Source organism: Ciconia boyciana, chromosome 10 (genome assembly GCF_034638445.1).
Source record: "Ciconia boyciana chromosome 10, ASM3463844v1, whole genome shotgun sequence".
Lineage (NCBI taxonomy): Eukaryota > Metazoa > Chordata > Aves > Ciconiiformes > Ciconiidae > Ciconia > Ciconia boyciana.
The window spans coordinates 4894431-4914567 of NC_132943.1; the positions used below are offsets into that span (position 1 = coordinate 4894431).

The window sequence follows — 20137 nt, forward strand, 5'->3', positions numbered from 1 at the left end:
ACCCATATATAAAACATGCTTTTTATGGCAATAAGAGTCTATTTAAAATTCTATTTTTAATCCAATATAAATCTATTTTAAATATGTTATGATAGCTATTTAAATGCTTTCTTGTGGACAAAAGCATTCTGCCCACCCAATTGTGTAACTTCAGCTTAAACCAATTTTCTGTTTCCAGCCTCTTAATTGTTCTGTAATCTATGGAGTACAAAGAATTAAATGTGTCCAGTCTTAAACGTTTGGTTAATCTCATTATGCTCTAGGAGATGGTTTACAGTTTGGGTCTTGGGATGTGGGGCTGGGACTTTGGCTTGTTCACAGTTGTTTTAAAAGTTGAATGCTGTTAGAGGCTGTTGCCTCTGCTAACAAGACTTTCCCAAAGAAAGCCTCAAGAACATTTTACAGCATCCAAATAAGAGACTGAGGCATTGCCTTTAAGCATTTAAAATAATACTAAGATCCGTTGAAGGAATGTGTTTGGTCAGTTGGGCAGCGCTCACTCTTCAGAACTGAAGGATCTAGAGAAACCTGATGATTTGAGGTATGGTCAAGGATTCAGTAGAGCTGCTGCCGAAAATGTGAAGCATTGGGAAGAGGTTAAAAACATTTTGTATTTTTGTGGACCAGCTCTCCTTCCTTTGCCTGTTGTAGCTCCTGAATGGGTGAAAAGATCTGAGAGTACATGTATGTGGAGAGAACGTATGGACTGTGGTACGATAGGAGTGTACATTCATGTGTGAGATTGATGTCTGGTGGGACAGCAGTTTTCCCCAGGGTTATGACATTAATGTTACCTGCCCTTGTGAGAAGGGACTGCAGGTCCGTCAGGGTCGCAAGTGAAGTACCCCCCCTGAAAGACTGATGTTGGGATATAGAGTCAAATACATCTCACTTAATTTTACCACTCTTTTATGCATAAGTGGTTCTAGGAAGGCCTGGTAAATAGGGAATTACTGGTTTTGTTCCATCTGTGTTTTAAATTAGACCAGTCACTAGTTTTGTTATCAGATTCTAATGCATCTTATACAGCCATTCCTGCTCCTTGTCGTCCTCTGCTCTCCCTGCTTTTGCATTACTGTGGGCGCTGGATCTGCGTTTGATTTAAAGTCAATAAAAATCTCTATCGGAGCCTCTGTTAGTGTTGAAAGTCTGTAATCACTTACGGTATTTTTTTGGCACATGAGCTTAGGAAAGCTGATCCTAAATGTGACTGTGATTCTTGAGAGGGGAAAAAAATCCACGTATTTTAATTTTTAGTGGAAACTGTAAATAAGAACCTCAGAGGAACATGGAGGGGCATCCTCCCCAGGTTGTCTGCAGCATATTTGGTCAAGAAACACAGTTTAAGGAATGTGACATGCGGTTCTTGATGCAAAAGAAAGCTTCTGTATGCCTAATACACTGGAAAACATTTCTTCAAGACCTTCCTTTTTCTTCCTTGTACAAATTTGCCCCTGTAGTATTAGTAAGGTCAGTATCCACATAGGTTATCTCCTACATACTGAACGTGATGCCCAAGGTCAGCTTTGGCTTGTAAATGCAACTTTAAGGAATGTTTTGTCTGGTCCTGTTAAAAAGCATCTATGTAAGTTGTTTGTTTAGAAACTTACTTACTCCTGCTCTTCCTGGACTTGCCTGATTAAAAAATAAGAATTGTAAGTGAAACATGGTGTCCTGCTTAACAAGTAAAGTTTGTGGAAATAATCCTTACGTGTATACATATACTCATTGACCGATTCTCTTAAGTGAATTGGTATGAATTTTAAGGTAAATGTTTTCTGTTCTGGGTGTTTAGGCAGACTTTTCTATTCTTTACTAAACCTTGGTGTGAAAAAATGTGTTGTGGATTTTGTGAGAATAATGACTATGTTGTATTGTTAATTGAGGAGTATTAGAGCGAGTCTGTGGTTCAGGGAGGAACAAAATGCTGTCTCATAAAAATCAAATAACCTCAGCTTCTGGATCAAGTGGGCAAGTTCACGTGTCCCTGTAGTTCTTTGAATGTCCTGGCTTGAATCTTTACTACCAAAAAGGTCTCTGCACTTCATCGTGTGTTGGCACGTTCACCAAGAATCAGCATTCCTCTTCTGTGTTCTGTCTTGATAGCTTTTTCATTAATCCTTCAAAAGTACTGGACTGCTTAATGGAGTCGGAATAAAAATAATGCATTTTCAGAAAGTCTTCCGGTGTGTTATGTTTGCTTTCCGTGTTTCACTTAAGCATTAATCAATTAACTGATTTTGATTCTAGTCACTTCTCAGGTTAGATCTCGGCGATACATGGATGGATAACGTACTCTGTAAATTAGGTGTGGAACGGTTGGAGAAGTGCACAAGCTGGTGCTGTGCAGAGCCAGGTCAGGTTGGGCCTGGCTTTATTTTCAGTTGCATATGCTACCTTGTGAATGCAGGGCAGCCTGGCAAGGGTAATGCCAAGCTGCAGCTGATCAGCTGTCCTGGGTCAAAATTGGTCCTGTAGAAAATGGCTCAGATGTTCATTTCCTATGTGTCCTTTTGTACCCGTTTTGTTGCCTAAGTTGTCTACCATCGGGGCTATCCCGTTCCTGCTCCTCTAGGTGATGAAGACTTGGTCTCTTTTCGCTACTCACGTTATAGCATGGCTTTGCAATGCTAAGCCTCGTTTGATGAATCTTACTCTTGTGGGTTTTGCAAGTGGAAGAGTCTTTAGCTCAATGCTGTAGTTTGTGAGGAGGCGGTAATTGTGCTGGGGCTGGTCGGAGGCTCGCGCTGAGACACGCACCCAAAGGAGCATCGCGAGGAGGTGAGCACCCAGCTAGCAGCGAACTCCTACGGCTTCTGCCCACCCGATTGCCCAGCAGCCAGATTCATTGCACAGCACCTAGTTGTTCGTTGGGGTGAAGGAGAAAGGAAGGAGGTTATTTGGGACACCACTTTGCATCTTTAGCATTTCTTTAAACAATTTAACTCTTGGTGGCTGCTACTTTCAAATTTATACATTCAGCTCAGTTTTGCTATCAGCTGTAATTTTCCTGATGCTTTAATAAAGGTGGGAGGGGGGATTACTTTTTAAGTATTGCTTGGCTGTCCTGGAATGAAGGTTTTTTTCATGCTTAAAAATTATCAGTCCATAGTCATGAGCCACAGGCCATCAAGTGTCACAATTTTGCTTATAAATGGGACCAGAGAGTATTTCAACAAAAATTTGTTACTGATTACCTTTAAGGATTCTGTCTAAAAGTTAAAGCTTACAGTTTGTGATACTACACAGATAATGAAGATGACTTCACTAGTGTTTCTTGTGTCATATTATTTCAAAATGAGATTTGTTATAGGTATATTATGACAGGCAGCGTTGCAACTCAGAATGACTGTTCCCTGGACATGAACGTCTGCTGAAGATGTTCAGTATGATCTGTGGTGCAAGTGAGCTGGATGTAATTAATTGTTTAGTGAAAGAAATCTGCTTATGTGTTACGCGAACAATGGAAAAAGAGAGCAAGTCATCAGAAGGAAAGGTGTAGCTGCCTCCGCTCTTCTGGTAAAGAGTCCTCGACTCCTGAAAAGCCAGTCTTGGCAGATAGTAGATGCCAAGGATGGAGAGCTGGGGCTCGTGTAGTCTTCACTTAGTTAAGGTATTTCCCCAAAGTTATTTGCCCACTCTGAAATAATTTCATTGAATGTGTCTTAGCCCTAGCATTCATATATTCAGCAACCTGTAAGTTGTGCTCAAGCTGTGAGTTTTACAGGGTTTCTAATGCTCTGTTGGAGGGCGAGGTTGCTGTTATTTTTTTTCTTTAAATTTTATGAGCATTTTATATAATGATGTTCCTGTCATGCTTTTGGCCATGAATCAGCAAAGCATTTATGTGCGTGCTTTAATTGAAGCGTGGAGTTGTCTCGCTGTGCAAGTGTTGAAGTCAGAGACTATTAATTAAAATTAAGTATCTGCATAAGTGCTTTTTCTAAAAATAAGTTGCTTCATAACAGCTTTGGGCCGTACTTAGCAAGGACGGGTTTACTTTTTTCAAACTTTGAAAATAGGTATGTAATTCTCTCTGAATTGTATGATGATAAAACGTAGCAGCGATACCAGAGGGCAGAATGTTCATGGGACGGAGTGTGAACTTTCTGCCTCGTAAGACGTCCCCTAAGCTGCTATTTATTTGTTTTTAAATAGAGAATAAAACTGTTACGGTTTTCATATTGCGCAGAGGGTGGCGTCAAGGAAAACTTCAGGAGAAGTTACTGCTTAAGCTACCCCCGTGGTGGAAGCACACAAGTTATAGGAAGCAGTCCATTCATCATCTTTCCTACTGAGTGCCGGGTTACAACTCCGTTTGCCTTCCATCGAGTAAAGCCTTGCATCGTTTAACTAAAGTCAGCGCTTCTCAGTGTGGGGCTTCTTAGCTAGTTGTGGTATGTGTCATGTTTCCTATCTGTAGTCGAAAGCATTACAAGTATTTCAAGGGAATACTGTGGGGTTTTTTTCTCTCTATGTATTAGACAATTTACTATACGCATTTACTGTACTATTTACTTTACAAAATTATCTGGTTTATTAATTCTCACGGCACCTTGGTGAAATAGCGTACTTTTATCTCCTAAGTCTAGCTCTTTACCAGACTCACTTTATCATGCTAGCCTGTTACCTTTTTTCAGATTCATTTCAAAAATAGACTTCTTTTTACAAGCCCTAGTATTCCCCACCTGCAGCAAACCAATACATTAATAGAGGGAAGAAATCTGGGAACAGAGAAGAGAGGAGTGTGTATCAAGCTGCTTGTACCATCAGATTTCTGATTGCACCTCTGCAACGCTGATTTTTAAGCTCTTTCAGACCTGCCTTTTTGCAGGTATGTATATAAAGCACTGACCACATTCTTACGCAGGAAATGATAAGAGATGTTGCTGCACGCGATGTGAGCTGGGAAGAAGCATCGTTTGCCTGAGGTCATACAGATACTTGAAGTCAGATGCAGAATTAGAACGCAGGTGTTTTCTGACCAGAAGATGATACTTCTGAGGTGCTTCAGCAAGATGGGTGTTGATATCCCCCACGCTGTTGGTTTTTTACTGCTGCAGTTCTTAGTCTTTATCACTTATCATTTATTCTTTTATTAGTAGTAGAAACTGAGACTCATGCTTGTATGTGAATACAGTTCAGATCCTTGCTGAAAATCACATGGTTGTTTCTAAAAATTGGGCTCAGAAGGTTCCTATTTTAAGTCATTAATTAATATTGTGGGGGGAGAGAGTGGCATTTGTTTAGTGTTGGTGCTAAAAGTTTCTGTAAAGCATTGTCAAGTGAACACAAAGCAAAATTTACATTGTTTGGGGAAAAATACCAATGTTGCCATCTTTACTATGAGCATGTCAGTCGCTCTTTATTGCTTTTTAAATTTGATTTCATTGTAGTGTGCCGAGCTTTTCAATAAACATAGTGGTTTCATTTATATAACACTAGAATTATTGTTAATGCACAGTTTCATACTGCGAATTACGTATGTAATATTGTGTCCAGTGGGATCCTGTATCACAAAATTTGCATAGTTATAGTGCTAGTGACATCGTATCTCATACAAAGAACCTAGGAACCTGATACAATATCAGTAAAACTGTCTCATAGGTATGATTCAAACAGTTTTATTAGCAACATATGGGGTATGAAGGAGCCACAGAGGGTAGTTTTGAGTGTAAGGGTGCTGGCCTATCTTTTTCAGCCTGTAATTATATCAGTCCTCTTCTATGGCATTATTTGTTGCTGCTCTGGGATTGCTGAAAAATAACTACTAATATGGTGACACAAAGGATCAGAATAAATTATAATTGTTGACTTTACAAGAAATTCATTGGCAAAAAGGCTTACTATCCTAAGCTCGGATGTCATTTCTTGTTCAGCTTCGGAGCTAAGCCATGTACACGCAATAATATCTTTTTGAAAGTCTTAGGGTTTTCTGGCAACCTTTTCCTGTTGTATGGGATGCTTTTGTGATCTGACAGATAAGAGGAAGAAACTTCTTTTGTCTGCATTTTAGTTTTTAATCTTAAAGTAGGAGAATGCATTTTGTTTACTTTATACTTGGATATTGAACTCTTGTTCCCCAAATGGAACACATAATTAGTCATCTGCAAATAAAGAGTTCATCATTTAAATGTTTTGACATTAAAACCTAGCAAAAATATAACTAGAAGACAGTAGTAGTGCTCTGTTTAGTTGTGCTTTTTAAAATCATGATATATTAAAAAAATAATTTCTATATGCTGTAAAAAAATGATAAAAGTTTGGAGGCTTAATGTTTCTGCATTCTACTAATTGGTTACTGAAAAGCCATAGTGTATACATAGCTATTAGAGAAAAGTACTATAGGACTACTTGCCTGATAGCTTTTTAAAATGCTTGTGTTTTTAAAAACACTGGGCTGAGCAGTGTCTCTTTGCAGAACAGCTTGTGTAGGGATGAGGACAGTTACATAGACTTTACTCAAAATTGCTTCTGAATTCTTTTATTCCGGATTGAGGGTCAGCATGGAAAAACTAGAGTCTGGGGGGTGAAGATTAGCAGGACATCTGTGAGGATGGGTGGTCTGGGCAGATGTGCCCCTGCAGTGCTGGGGCTCTGTGCTGCTTCACTGATAGGGAAGCATCTTTTCATCCATTTTTCTCCACGCCATTTCCATTGTTTCAGTGTAGATCTATACTACACTTGTAGAAATTTGATCTGGAAGGGATCCTGGGAATTGTTCATCTCTTCTTTTCAGGTAGGATGAAACTTGTAAGAACCATTCCTGACTTAAATATACATTAAAAAAAAATAAATTACTAAGTTTCTGTGAACTTTGTAGGGAATGTAATTTGGAATTTAATTGCTAAACTTCTTTCTTAGGGTTCAAGCTCTCAATCAAAAGTGGCACTTCAGTTGAAGATATATTAAAATTGTAACATTTGCGTGCAACACCTCCCAGAGCTCATTGTTACCTGCTAAGATTTTCAAGTGTACGTTCTGCAGGCTATCAATGAAAATACTGAAGCATACTAGAGACTGAGCACAGATTCCTGCCTGTTTCCAGTGTCTGCCATTCTCATAGCAAACTACTGGTACTTACTCCCACAGTGCAGTTTTGCATCCTGTGATGTTGCTGCATCTTAGCGGTATAACCTAGTTCATATTTCCTCTTTTTTATTTTCTAAAATGTTGTGTGAAAAAACCTCACTGAAGTTAAGATGCATTTCTTATCAAGGGGGAAAATTAAGATTAGTTTGATGTGACACTTCCTTCCCCCCCCTGACAAATCTTGACCGGCCAGTTCTCCAGGTGTGTACAGATTGTTTAATAACTTGTTTTGGTAACCTGTTGGTATGGAAGTAAGGATTACTTGTCTGTAATTCTAATTTCTCCATTTTCTTCTCTTTCGGAGTTAGCTTTGTTTGTGCTAGCACTTCATGTCTTTGGGAGCTTTTCTGACTTCCATGAGCTTTTGAAGATAATTGCAGGTGATTCAGGATCTATTTCAACCAGTTCCCTTAGTATTCAATAGTAAAAGACCTCAGACTTTGCCGGTTTGAATTTATGTTTTGAAAAATATCCTCTCATCCTATTTCTACCTTATCTCTTCGAAAGCTTGGATTGGAAACTCTCTGACAAATTCATTGCTGTTGAGACTTAAGTTCTTCTGTGAAGACTGAAGTGAAGTATTAAACCTTGTCATTTTGAGAAATAAGTAGAAACATGTAATCTAACTTGCAATCGAGAAGTGGACAGATATCAACTTTTAGGTGCATAAACATCACAATCTTCTGATCTCTGTATCTAATGCAGCTAGTCCTCTGGCTCCAAGGCAACCATCTGCAGGGTGAAATGGTCATTTTCAGTGTGTCTCCTAAGAAGTCAGCTTTTTCTCTTAGATGTCACTAAGCATAAACTTGTACTGTTTCAATGTATTTTTTTCCTTTTTAATGTAATTTTGCTTTTTACACACTTTATTATAGTGTTTTCTCCTTTCCCATATCACTTTTTGTTTGGAGTATAATGTTCACACCCACTTTGCTAAAGATGGTAAAGGAGTGATTGCTGAAATTAACTATTAATAAAAAAAAAAATTATATAAACATATCTGGACATCACATCATAGGGATTTGAGAACTTGTCTCAGGAGCCTCTAGAACCACTCATGTTAATTGTTGCCTATCTTGTAAATGCATTTATTTCAAAGTACTGGAAGACTTCCAAAAAGTTTCCATATTTAAAAGGGCAAAAAGGATGTTGCAGTGGATTTAGCCCAGGACAAAATAAAGTAAAGGTTAACTTGGACTTCCGTCAGTGAAGGCTTAAAAGCTAAAAAAAAAAAACAAAACCCCACAAAAGTATAATTAATGCCGGTCACTATGGTTTCGTGATAGAAGGCTTTGTGAGACAAAGCTGATGTATTTTTTTTAATAGGATTGTCTGTCTGGCCTATATTGCTATATTAAACTAATTTATTTCAAAGCATTAAATCATTGCAACACAATATTTTGATATAAAAACTTGGATTATATGTAGCTGAGACACAGAAAAGATTAAAAATGTCCTGTTGCTTAAAGTGTAACTTTTAATGGGATGAGAAAGACCTACACCTAGTGGGTCTCCAATGTGTTCGTGGCCCAGTTACACTTAATGAGCAGTTTTGTTGGCGATTTAATTTTTGCTGCTTTATTTTTCAGATGATGCAAAGAATACTGGAGAAACATATCCACAGTTAGTCATGTAGTTCAGTCATCAAAATACAGTAAAACTGTAGCTGGTACAGAAAACTTAGGTTGGGAAACCCCATTTTGAGAATACGGGCATGATACAAGGAGAGGCAGGGAGAGCTGGGACAGTTTAGCCTCAAGATGAGTAGGCTCGGGGGCACCAACTGAAATACAGGAAATTCCGTTTAAACACAGGAAGAAGTTTTTCACTGTGAGTGGTCAAACATTGGAACAAGTTGCCCAGAGAAGCTGTGGAGTCTCTGTCTATGGTGATACTCAGAACTTGATGTGGTCCTGAGGAACCTGCTGTGGTTGACCCTGGTTTGAGCAGAGGGTTTGGACTAGTCAATCTCTGGAGGTCCCCTCCAACCTCGTCCATCCGCTGATTCTGTGACTTGGGGAGGGCTTGGAGGTGTGATTATCTGTGGTGACTATAATGCCATGGCAAAAGGGCTAGTGCAGTCTCTGCATATACAAAAGAGACCATGAAGTAGACAAACACGTAAAATGTTGACCTTAACTTACACAGCACTGCAAGACTGCCATTAGTATATTGTCTTGAATTCTGGTGGGGCGGGGTGTTTTCCTGACATGCTTGGAATGATAATGGTGGCCATCTGCAGTAGAGAGGACCTTTAATGGCAGGTCAGGTTGATAGGGTCTTGGGGGAGAGGAGGCAAGGCTCACCTGGCTCCTCCACTATAAGATTTGATCAAGTGTAAAGTAAGTGAACCTGCCTACTCTTGATGATCAGTGGGCATAGGTGATTGTGGACTCTCCTGTCTCTTGCCTTTAGTGCAAGTGTAGTCTTTTTTTTCAGGCATTACTAGACTAAGGAAAGTATTTGGGATAAATATTTGGGTGATGTAGTGTTGGGTAGTATTTTGATGAGGTGTCTTAGCCTAAAACAGTTGGGAAGTTAGACCAGATGAGCTCATATCCTTTTTTGTTTTCTCCCCCAACTCTATTCAGATTTAAGAATGCTATTACAATTGGGAAAAGTGCACTTTATCATCTGTCCATTGGACTGAAGCAGATAGAACGGATGGGAAAAAGTGCTGCTCACCACCGAGATCCGTAGACAAGATTCCCAGACTGCTTTGTTGAAGACATCTAAAGCGGCACAGCCTGGTATTTTACTGCTCCCAGTTTTGGATGCAGGTAATAATACTTCTGATAAATATGGTGTGTTTCTTAGGTGAGAAAGGGAAAGTGTGTAGTTCTCTATATGACAGGCAGAAAACACAAGACATAGGAGTTAAGTGGCTTACGGCCAATAGTTCAATGTAGAGTTGGGGTCCTGGGCTCCCTGCTCTTGCAGTATGTTGTCTCCTTGTGGGTCACTGTGTCCCTGCAGAGTACCATCAATTCCAGAGCAAATTGATTAGTTTGGCTTCATCCTACACTTTGTGAGATGATACTCTTAATTGTTTGTGAAGGTGCTACCTTTCAGAAGATCATTAATGGATCAAATTAAACAACTTTTCTTATCTCTCCGTGTGATGCTTGTTAGAGCAGACAGCAGGGACTACAATAAGGACTTCAGTGTGTGTAACCTGGGGATTACCTTTCTCCATCTGTCTTGGTTGTGCGGTGGCACTAAATGGCCCCATAAAGAAAAGGAGACTTGCCTTTTGTGCCCAGCTTGACGAGTACAGAGTTCTTGGTGTTTAGTAGATGTCTACTAACGATTTTTACTGTGCTTGCCCCTAAAACGATGATGGAGTTCACACTATGCTTCCAGTGTATGGTGAGTCTGACAAGGTTACAGATTTTGGGAATCAAAGGAATTTTTCCTTCAAGGCAAGATTAGCAACATGCTTGCTGACTTCTCTTTTTCTCCTTTTAAATCAAAACCTGAATTCACATGTTTGCAACAGAGGTGGGAAAAGTTAAGATCATGAATGAGGTATGTCTGTTAACGATTGTGCTGTACTTGTAATTCAGGTAGACTGGTTTCATACGGCTGTACACGAGTGACAGACCTGAGAGTCAGGTGGGCCCTGCAGTGAAATAGTAAGAGACGACCAAAAATGTTTGGCCATTCAGATATGTATTCCCTATTTACCACCCAACCTCCTCCACCAAACAATCAAAATATGTGGAATTGCACTCTTCAAACTAGTGGTAGTCAACGGTGAATTGAGACTGTATTTTATACTTCTGGTGGGGAAAATTAGTTCCTCACACTGAGAATGAATAAATTTGGTTGTATCTTCAAGTGTAAAAGACATTTATTGTCTTCAAGTGCAAGAGAAACAAAAAGAAAATCTGATCACTTTTTTTGTGAATTTTGCATGTAGTGGACATATCAGTCAGTATTTTAAGGGAGGATCCCCCACTCCCCAGTCTCTCTAACACAGTGAAACCAGCTGGGATTGCTTCTCTTTAGGAAAGGCTTCGTGCTTCTCTGCACGTAAAACTACTCTAAGCCTGGTCCGTTTAAGGAAACAAGCCAGTGTGACACACTGTGTCAGTGCCCTTCCTTCTTCTTTCCACTTGCTTTTCCAGTAACTTCGGAACTCATCAGGCAACTTGTACTAAATTTGACAGAAGAGTGACAAGCTTAAAGGTTTTAAGCTCCTATGTGTTAAATTAAAATACGTGGTCAAGTAATGAAAAGACAGCATTATGGGCTGCAACGAGGGAAGGGCTGCAGTGTAAGCTCTTAGGAGACAGCAGAGAATTCAAGTATTTCTTAGATTGTGTTGCTTATATTGAGACATATTTCTTCTAGTGTCCTAATTGATTTGTATATTCGGCTCTGAGGCATCAGCACTGTGCTAGCACTGTACTTGTATGTCGTAGTAGCATTATCTGGAGGTCTCCATAGCTTGGAGATTGCTCGAACTTTTACAGTCCGGTTATTCTGATGAAGTTTTTATTGGCTTGTTTGATGCTTGTGATACTCTTTCCCTCCCTCGTCTTGCCATGTCCTGTGTCTTTACAGTAGTTATTTTTGGTCTTAGCATCTAGGTTTTTCAGGGAATTTTTATTTTTAAATTCTAGAAAGTGTCTTGTTAAAAAGCTCTTTTTCAGCTGCTTTTTATTGTAAAGATGTGGGCTTTTCCCTGTCATTCTTCACTCAATCTCTTTAATAATAATAATAATATAATAAAAAAGGAATATTATAAAACTATCAGTTGAGTAGTCAGGAGTCTTTAGGGAGTAAATAAATTGTATAAGAACAACTTTTTTTTGTATTTTAAAATTTCGTGGGGTGCAATCAATTAATGGTATGTCATTCTCAATGTAAGGTAGGAAGGACTCGCCTAATTTGGTTGTTTTCCATGGCAGCTAGTGAGATAGCAACACCAAATAAGAAGAAGTTTTTGACAAAGTAGTGTTTTGGAAAGCCTAGTTCTTGAGTTGTGCATTTAAGTATTGCCAAAGAGTGGAAACGCTGAATAAAAGCTTTCACGTACTACAGTATCAGCAATTTGTAGGTGGTATTACTGTCCACGATGGTTGGAGAAGGTATTATGCCCATAGCTTGGGCATGTAGGTACATCTGTTCCAGGAAGATGATATACATGAGATTGAGGAAAGGGGTCAAAGATATAAATCGTAACTTACTACAGGAAATAACAGACTTTCGGTTATTCACGTGAAATGAAATGCCAAGCAGCATATATGTTTAAGTTATGAATTCATTTATGATTAATGTTTTAATTATTTGTCTGTGTCCTAAATTCTGCCATGTTTCAAATTTAATTAAATTTGAGATACAGGAGTAAACAACAAACTCCAGGCCCTTCCCTTCTTCCACAAATTGCTAACCACCACCACCACGATGCTTTCTCAGTGGGGGGTTTTGCCAGAGGTTAAAGACCTGTAATGCCTCTGAGGCTGCTTCTTGCACAGCCAAGCAGGGCCCACAGTAGCCTTGCAAGTTGGGCAGAGATGAAAGTCACGTAAACTTAAAGTAGTGTTGTCTTCTGGTATGTATCAGCAGGTGGAAGAGGACAGGCAGCACAGCCCCTGCTCAGAGCTGGGAAGAAACAGCCTCATGTAGGAAGAACAGCTCTCTTGCCTCTGATGCAATCCCCGAGTGAGTGAGCTTGATGGGATGGGGGGAAAAAAAGAAATGCTAGTTCACACAAGTATTACACATTGTGTATTTTTTACCATAAACTGTAAAAATTGTGTATCTCATGAAGACAGAGCTATGATTGACATTATACAGGATAAGATTTTCAAAAGCTTTTAAGAGTCTTTACTGAACTGCCATTTTCAGAAACAATTTAGACATTTAGGTACCCAAGTCTCATTGTAACTTCATGACATTTTCACTTCTCCTTTTGAAAACATGGCTCCAAGTTACTTAGGTATTTTTTCTAAAATACTTTCATCATGCGTAACTTCATACGGTGTAGAGCATAGGGGAGGGACATGCACTGAAATACGACTGGCACGTGCAGAGCAATAGCAAGTCCAAGGGCAGATGGGTGTTTATTGGGGTGAGTGGAGATTAGGTGGAGACCCCCAGTGCCACTCACCCAGGTAACCAACTTCCAGTTTCTCATTTATTTGTGTCAGGCGTATACTGGGTATGTAAGCACAACCTGTTCATCTGTAACTCGTTTCAAGCTTCGGTGTGCAGTTAAGTGGCTCCATAAACGTTGGTGATTTCCACATGTAGGCTTTGATATGCAAGTGTCGTCGTTAAGTGTAAAAGAATTTAGGGTGCGTCTCAGCTGTTGGCTCCTTTGCTGCACTGTGGTGCTAGTAAAAATGCAAGACAGCATGCAGGCTGCAGAATTACAAAGGTGACAGTTGTGTTCTTGGCTATGCAGGTCTAGAAGGATGAGTGCCTCCAAGGACTGTCCTCTCCTGTGGACTTCTCTCAACTACCTCTCTCCTACGCAGTTTGCAAGCACAGGGGCAAGCCCTTCCCACTGCACTTTCTGAGCCTTCAGCTTGTCTGGAAAAGTGGTGGGATGAAACTGGAGTGCTGATGACCAGCTGGGTTGTGGGGTGCATCTGTGCACTGTATCTGATGCATTTTTATTGTTTGAAGGCAATTCCTTTTGACTTCATACATTTTTCTTTTGTGGTCAATTGCCCTTTTCACAAAGGACATGCAACTATGTTTTAAACTGAATCAATTTCATTTTTAACAAGGCCGCTTTTCACAAGTAAAAGCCTAATGGAAGCCTAGCTGATGAAGTAGGAATTTTTTGAAATTATTAGAGGCTTAAAAATGATAAAGCTTAATTTAAAAGCAGGAAAAATTCCGAAGTCTTCCTTTGCTCTTTTAGGCCGTTATTGCTAGAAGCTTGTCTTTTTTTGCCAAATTATGAAAATGTGGTGCTTTAAAATGTGAGGAATACGTCTTAGTGCAAAGCAAAACGATATCCTGTGTTCAAATGGTAGCAGCAGTGAGTACAGACAGTTTTGAATCATGTGGTTACTGCCGTGAAGGTACTTCAGAGACTGAAACTAGAACCCCTTCTAGCACTTCCATCTGCATACCTGTAATTCACATCATCTTTAAAAAGGACTTTACCACACGCTTGCAAAGCGTGGATCGAAAGCGTGCATATCAAATGTCATGCTGCACTTTGGTCTGGAAGTGGCTGAGGTGTGGGGGAAGATTGCTGTATTTTTTCAGAGGGGTGTAGCATGGGCTTTTCCCATGCAGAAGAAAAGGCAAGTGTAGAACTTGAGTTGGTGCATTGTATGTACTCATATATGTTTATACCTAGGCCGATGTGTTCTTTTTCTGTTTTTTTTCCTGACAACTTGAATTTGAATATTATCTACTGGAAATTTCACAGGATTCTGGTAAACAGTTAATAATTATTTTTAGGTGATTTCCAGTATGTAAGCTCATTAACTCACTGTTTCAGCGTACTTTGTAACGGTATTTTATCTTTTTTTTTTTTTTTTTTTTAAATGACACAAACCAGGGGTTGTTATTCAGATGTTTGCTAGGAAACAACAGCTGCATAGGTGCTGGGTAGAACCTGCAGGTGTGCTGCCAGTTCATCTGAGCCAACATGCTTGGTAGGACCCTGGTGTAGCCAGAATAGCTTTTGCAGAAGTAAATCTTAAAATACCAATTTTCTGTCTTGTTACTTTGTTACTTGTTATTTTTTTTATGTTGTTTGTTTGTGGTGGTGGTGTTTTTAATTTTTCATGAATAATATGTTCATGTAGCAGGGCAATTCTAAGCATGTCTTAGATGTGTATAGGGGCACAGTTACAAACAACTTAAAAAAATCTCACTTAGGATGGGCTCAAAGTATTCCAAATATGGACTTTTTAATACCTCTCTATCTATCTATCTGTCCTTTCACTTAAGGGTTATTTAACTTTTACTGGCCTAGAGACCCTGTAACAGATAGGGGTGCAGATCTGTAGGAAGCAATATTCTCACTGAGATCAGGGTGAGGCTCGTTCTGCTCTTTTGTTCATGAAGCAGCAGCTGAAAATGAAAGCCTACAACTTAACAACAGTGGCATGCTTTCTTACAGCAAATATCCAGATTTTAACGAGGTCAAAGGATTTACTAGGTAGCTTTCCAGGTACCATGTACTTATCCAAATCACTGAATAACCCATCAATATAATTTATTTTAGTGATGACAGTGAAAAACTGAAGTAGTGTCATTCTTGAGGGTGGACATATACGGCCTGTGCAGAACTCTTGATCCTGGCTAACCTGGGGCATAAAAGTTTTGAAATAAAACCTGGATTTGTAGTGTGATAGCTTTGAAGCATTGAATGAGCTTGCTAGGCCAACTGGTTCATCTCAGCTTAGAATGGAAACTAAAACCCCTTCCTGCACCTGGGAGGGAAACCTAAAGAGGAAATAATGACTTAAAATATGCTTTTATCTTCTGCACTGAAAGAAGATAAAGGTTTTTTTAAACTTTTTAAGCAGAAAAGCTGCATTTTGTGTCATGTTATAATTCTTTTGGCAATTATAGTCTTAATGCATAAGTAACTGTAGAGTTCTAGAAGCATTTGACAAAAGCTAATTGTGTGTTCTCTGGTCAGCAAAAAGGTACTGGTTGGTGTTGCCTATTTTTATTCTGTAAGGCTATTGGCAGCTAAAAGAGTTTATGTATTTCTGTATCTTTTGTGAAACTGTAATGAAAATGAAGTTACCATTGTGAAGCTTACAGTTTTGACAGTAAGAATGGCCCTTCGATCTCTGAAGGCTGCTGGATTCTCCATACAAGTTGAAACCATAAACGTTTTATGGCACAAGATGAATTGCTGGGATCCAAACATAAATTTTAGAAAGAAAAAGAAAAAAAATTGAGTGGATGCCTGCATCCTTGAATTTCTTGAATTGCTGCAGGAAAGAAGAGCCATATGGTATTCTGGTAACTTCTAATGCATTGGAAGAATATAGACTACAGGTGACTTGGACCAAATCCTGCAGACATCCTGTGTACAGGAATATGACCTAATTTTAGTAAAATAGGACTTTATGTTCAGCTTGCATTGTCCAGACTGCTGCAGAATTTTACCTAAACTACCAGATTAAGTATTTCTATGTATTTGATCATTGTGGAGGCAGAGCGGAGTCCAAGACCATGGGCCCAAACCACAATCTTTACTTTTCTTTTTTGAATGGAAGAGCACGGAGGGAGAAGAGCATTTTCGTGTTCCTTCTTTAAAACTGAAAACAAAGGAGACTGACATCCTTTTACTTTTTCAGTCAAGTGTCACTCATCCTAAAGTTGTAATAATCAATTCAGAATGGCTACTTACACTTCTTTACAAAATTGGATGAAAGAGCCTTGCAGATAAGTTAAATACCACAAAAAAACCCTCATACCTTCATAATTTTAAACTGAATTAGTTGTTTCTTTGAATTGCTTGTTTTTAGTCATGTTGCCATAGGTATCAAAGCAGCTAGCTATTATCATTTCTTTGTAAGGATTTCTGCTTTTTTATATTCACATTTCAGCAAATCAAAGGATAGGTCTTCAGACACGAAACGGAAGGTGTGTTGTTTTAAAGATATGCTAAACATACCTATACCAAGTCGGTCTAGGTATTCTGGGTACCAGCAGCAGTGCAGATGCAGTGACACCGGATTTGCATATGGCAGCAACGTAATTACATACTGTGTATTCTTGGAAAATGTTTATCTTGGTTGCTAAAGCTTCCTTCTGGCTTTGGTGTTTTATCTCTGCTAGCTAGATTAAGCTAGCTCAGATGCTGCTACTCACCGCACTTACAACTTTCTCGTGGTGTTTGAAAGGACCCTACGCATTAGCTGCCAGCAAGTTGTAATGATACGTGCTACTTTTATTGATTTATGTTCAACTCTACTTCGCTTTAAATGGAGACATCCATTTTGGGTTCTTCATGAGAGGCTACATTATTAGATCTTTGATACCTTGGAAGAAATCCGAAGCCCTAGACATTTTAGGGCTTTGGGTCCTAAAATGTCCCCCCAGTCCTAATCATTGGGGTTTCTGCAATGGTTGTAAACAGCTATGCATCTCCATGTAAGTAGCGTAGCAATGATTATCAGTCCGTGAATTAAGAGGGTATTTTGTTTCTAGACTTCATGTTACATCATGGAACAAACAGAAAAATTTCACTAAGGCATCAAAGATAACCACATATGAAAGCCTTATTGCGCCGCAGACTGAGAAACAGTGTTTTGGTGTAGTCTTGTGCATAACTTCATAGATGTGACTGGCAATGAGTTAAATGGGAGCCACTCATCTGCCTAATATTGCCGTCATTCACAAAGATTTCCCCATCACGAAGATGGAACCGTCCTGTTTATCTTCCTAGAAGCACATAATAGTGAAGTCATGGAGAAATAACTTAAACGAGTGGGGCCCCCAACTCACTCATGCATGCAGTGCTGTTGGAACCTGTACAGCTTCTTGTACCAAAAAAAAAGGGTATTTTGGGGATGAGAAGTAGCATTTTTACACTTGCATCTTTTAGTAATGTTTTTTATTTAGTGTCATTTTGCTAAATAAAGGTTTAGTTTAGTCCTAACTTGAAAGACTGGCTTTAAAGCTGCATGCAGTGACTGATTTTCTTTTGAAGAGTAGAATCTATTTACAGAATCTCACTACTGTTTTTAAGTAACTTCTTTGCAATGTTTTCTTTCAACTTTCAAAATTCATTAGCTGTAAACCATGTGTAAAATGTCTTCAGTCTTTGAATCGCTGTTTTATTTAGCAGCCTTGCATATCTGTGAATCTAAATTAAAAAAAAAGTCATTTAGTGAGGAAATAGTTAATAACAAAACATTACGAATAGTGTTTGAAGAGGCTGTTAGTTTTGCTCAGGAAGCTTTCATTTTCTAGAATTTGTGCTGCCTCATTATTTGTAATATTGAAACTACGCCTTACCAATCATACCAATCACACCAATCACTTACATGAAGAAATGAAAGTAATGTTTACAGTTCTGGGTGGAAAATACTGAGTTAGGCTTAATGGGCCAAATTCTGCTTTGAAGTAAAATGGTAAGAACCCGAAGTATTGCACGGAGTGATCATTTTAACAGGGTTTCAAACAGGATTCTTAATGTCTTTTTGGAATGACTAAATTTAGTGAAAAGATGCAGTGTAAGCATTTTGTGAGCCAAAGTCAGGACTGAGATTCTCCAAAGTTGATGGCTGATGCACCTCAAAACTTGATGTCAGCTAGTCAAAAATTGGGATGAAAGAATTTGGAGGCGACTATGCAGAGTTCTCTCCCCAGTCATGTTGTAGGGGCAATTTTTGCTGTCTTTTTTCAAGGTTGATTGACTTTTGTTTATCACTAACCTTCTTTTTTCTCTATCATAATTGGGTAATTGACCTTAAGTGTCTTCTAGTTTGAGTAATTATACTTTATCTGCTTTAAAATTCACTCTAAAATACAGTCTCTGAATAACAGGCTGATGGTAACCTTTATTTCTAGTAGCGTATTTTGCTGGTTGTAGCCATGACAGCAAGTTTTTGCAGGTTTTGGTTGTCGTTTTTCTAAAGGTTTTGGAACGTCTCGGTGTTCAATGTTTAGGGGTGAAGGAGCCTTAAGTTATTGTTGGCTCAGACTCTCAGCCCAGGTTAGCTCTTCTTGAGGCTGTTCCATCAATATAAAGTTCCCTTTAAACTGACTTCTGGCATCTAGGGATTTTCAGCTATAGAAAAATAACACACTGCTGTATAGCAGCGGTGAGAACAAGTTGGCACAAGGAGATGCAATCGAGGTATGTTATGCTTCAGCCACAGGATGGGTTCTTGGGGAGCATAATTTAGAGAAGCCACTGGCTCCCTTAAATGATCATGTAGCACTTTTTCCCTTTTCCATGTAGGTTTGACTGTTGGCAGAAGTAATCCGGAGGCAGTACTTAATTTCATGTTTTTAGTCATACATCAGAGAAAAAGTATTTATCATCAAAGAGCCAACAGAAATATTTACTACTATATTTTTAACTACAGTGTACTCTATGCACTGTCGTATTAAGAATTTTTTACTGTGCAGCTCTCTGTCCTCCAATATTCCCCCACCCTGCCCCAACAGATCTGCTTTTTTTAATGACATCAATGCAAAAAGACATAGCTGATAAACTGTAAGTTAATTTTGTTTTTTAAATTGGTCATTAAGGTAGAAGTTCTGATAATATTGCAAAATCAAGTAGTTTCCGTAAAAAGATACTGACTTGCACTTTTTTTTTTGGTTTATAAAGCATCAATATTTTTGTCAAAAAACTGTCTCTATGCTAAATAACAAGTTTGTCTCTCAGTGAACAATATGAAATTGCTATTTGCCAGTCCAATACAGTTTTGTAACTACTTCTTTCCTAGCAACATCTTTTGGAAGTTGCAGTGTGTTCTCTTTGAATATAAAGCAGTTTGGTAACACTAGAAATGCTTTAGAGTATATCAGCAAGTTGTTATATTGAAAGACTTCAAGAGGCAATACATTAGGCAAAAAGCAGTGGCGATACCTGTAGAGCACACCATACGTGCCCTTAAGCAACAGATAATAATTAGTTGCTTGTATTCCCATGCAAACTATCCCAAGTGCTGATGTTTATGAATTGCAAAGATCACTGCGATACCAACTCAAGCTCCAAGCTGCTGGAGTTGTTTATGACCATGCAATTTTTAATGTACCTATAAGATGTTTTGATGAGGGCATTTAGTCCAAAGGGATTTGCACGCCATAATCATACCTCCAGTGCTTTAAACACAAAAGTAAGGGTAGTTCTTCAAAGTATTTTAAGTGCTAACTTCCACTTCAGTATTACTAATAAACAGTAAGAACATCTCTGAAAATACCTTTGTATTTTGTTGGCCGAATGAGATTCAGTTGTTTCTGTCATGCTTATGGTCATTAAAAGTCATGAAGTATCTGCTGTTAGGTAGCCTGCAGAGTGAGAAGTTACCCACAGCTCGTGGGTACCTGCTTTGCTAATTAGTTCGTACTCATTCAGATCATGCAATTT

General features: G+C 38.8%; 1 protein-coding gene across 6 annotated transcripts in view; it reads left to right on the plus strand.

Moving 5' to 3' along the window:
• Positions 1-20137, plus strand: part of GTDC1 (glycosyltransferase like domain containing 1) — a 343668-nt gene that overhangs the window by 17467 nt on the left and 306064 nt on the right. For all 6 annotated transcript variants that reach the window (XR_012044289.1, XM_072874173.1, XM_072874179.1 and 3 more), the window contains one exon: positions 9684-9872. The gene's annotated coding sequence lies outside the window, so the exon portion shown is untranslated. The remainder of the gene's footprint in view (positions 1-9683; positions 9873-20137) is intronic.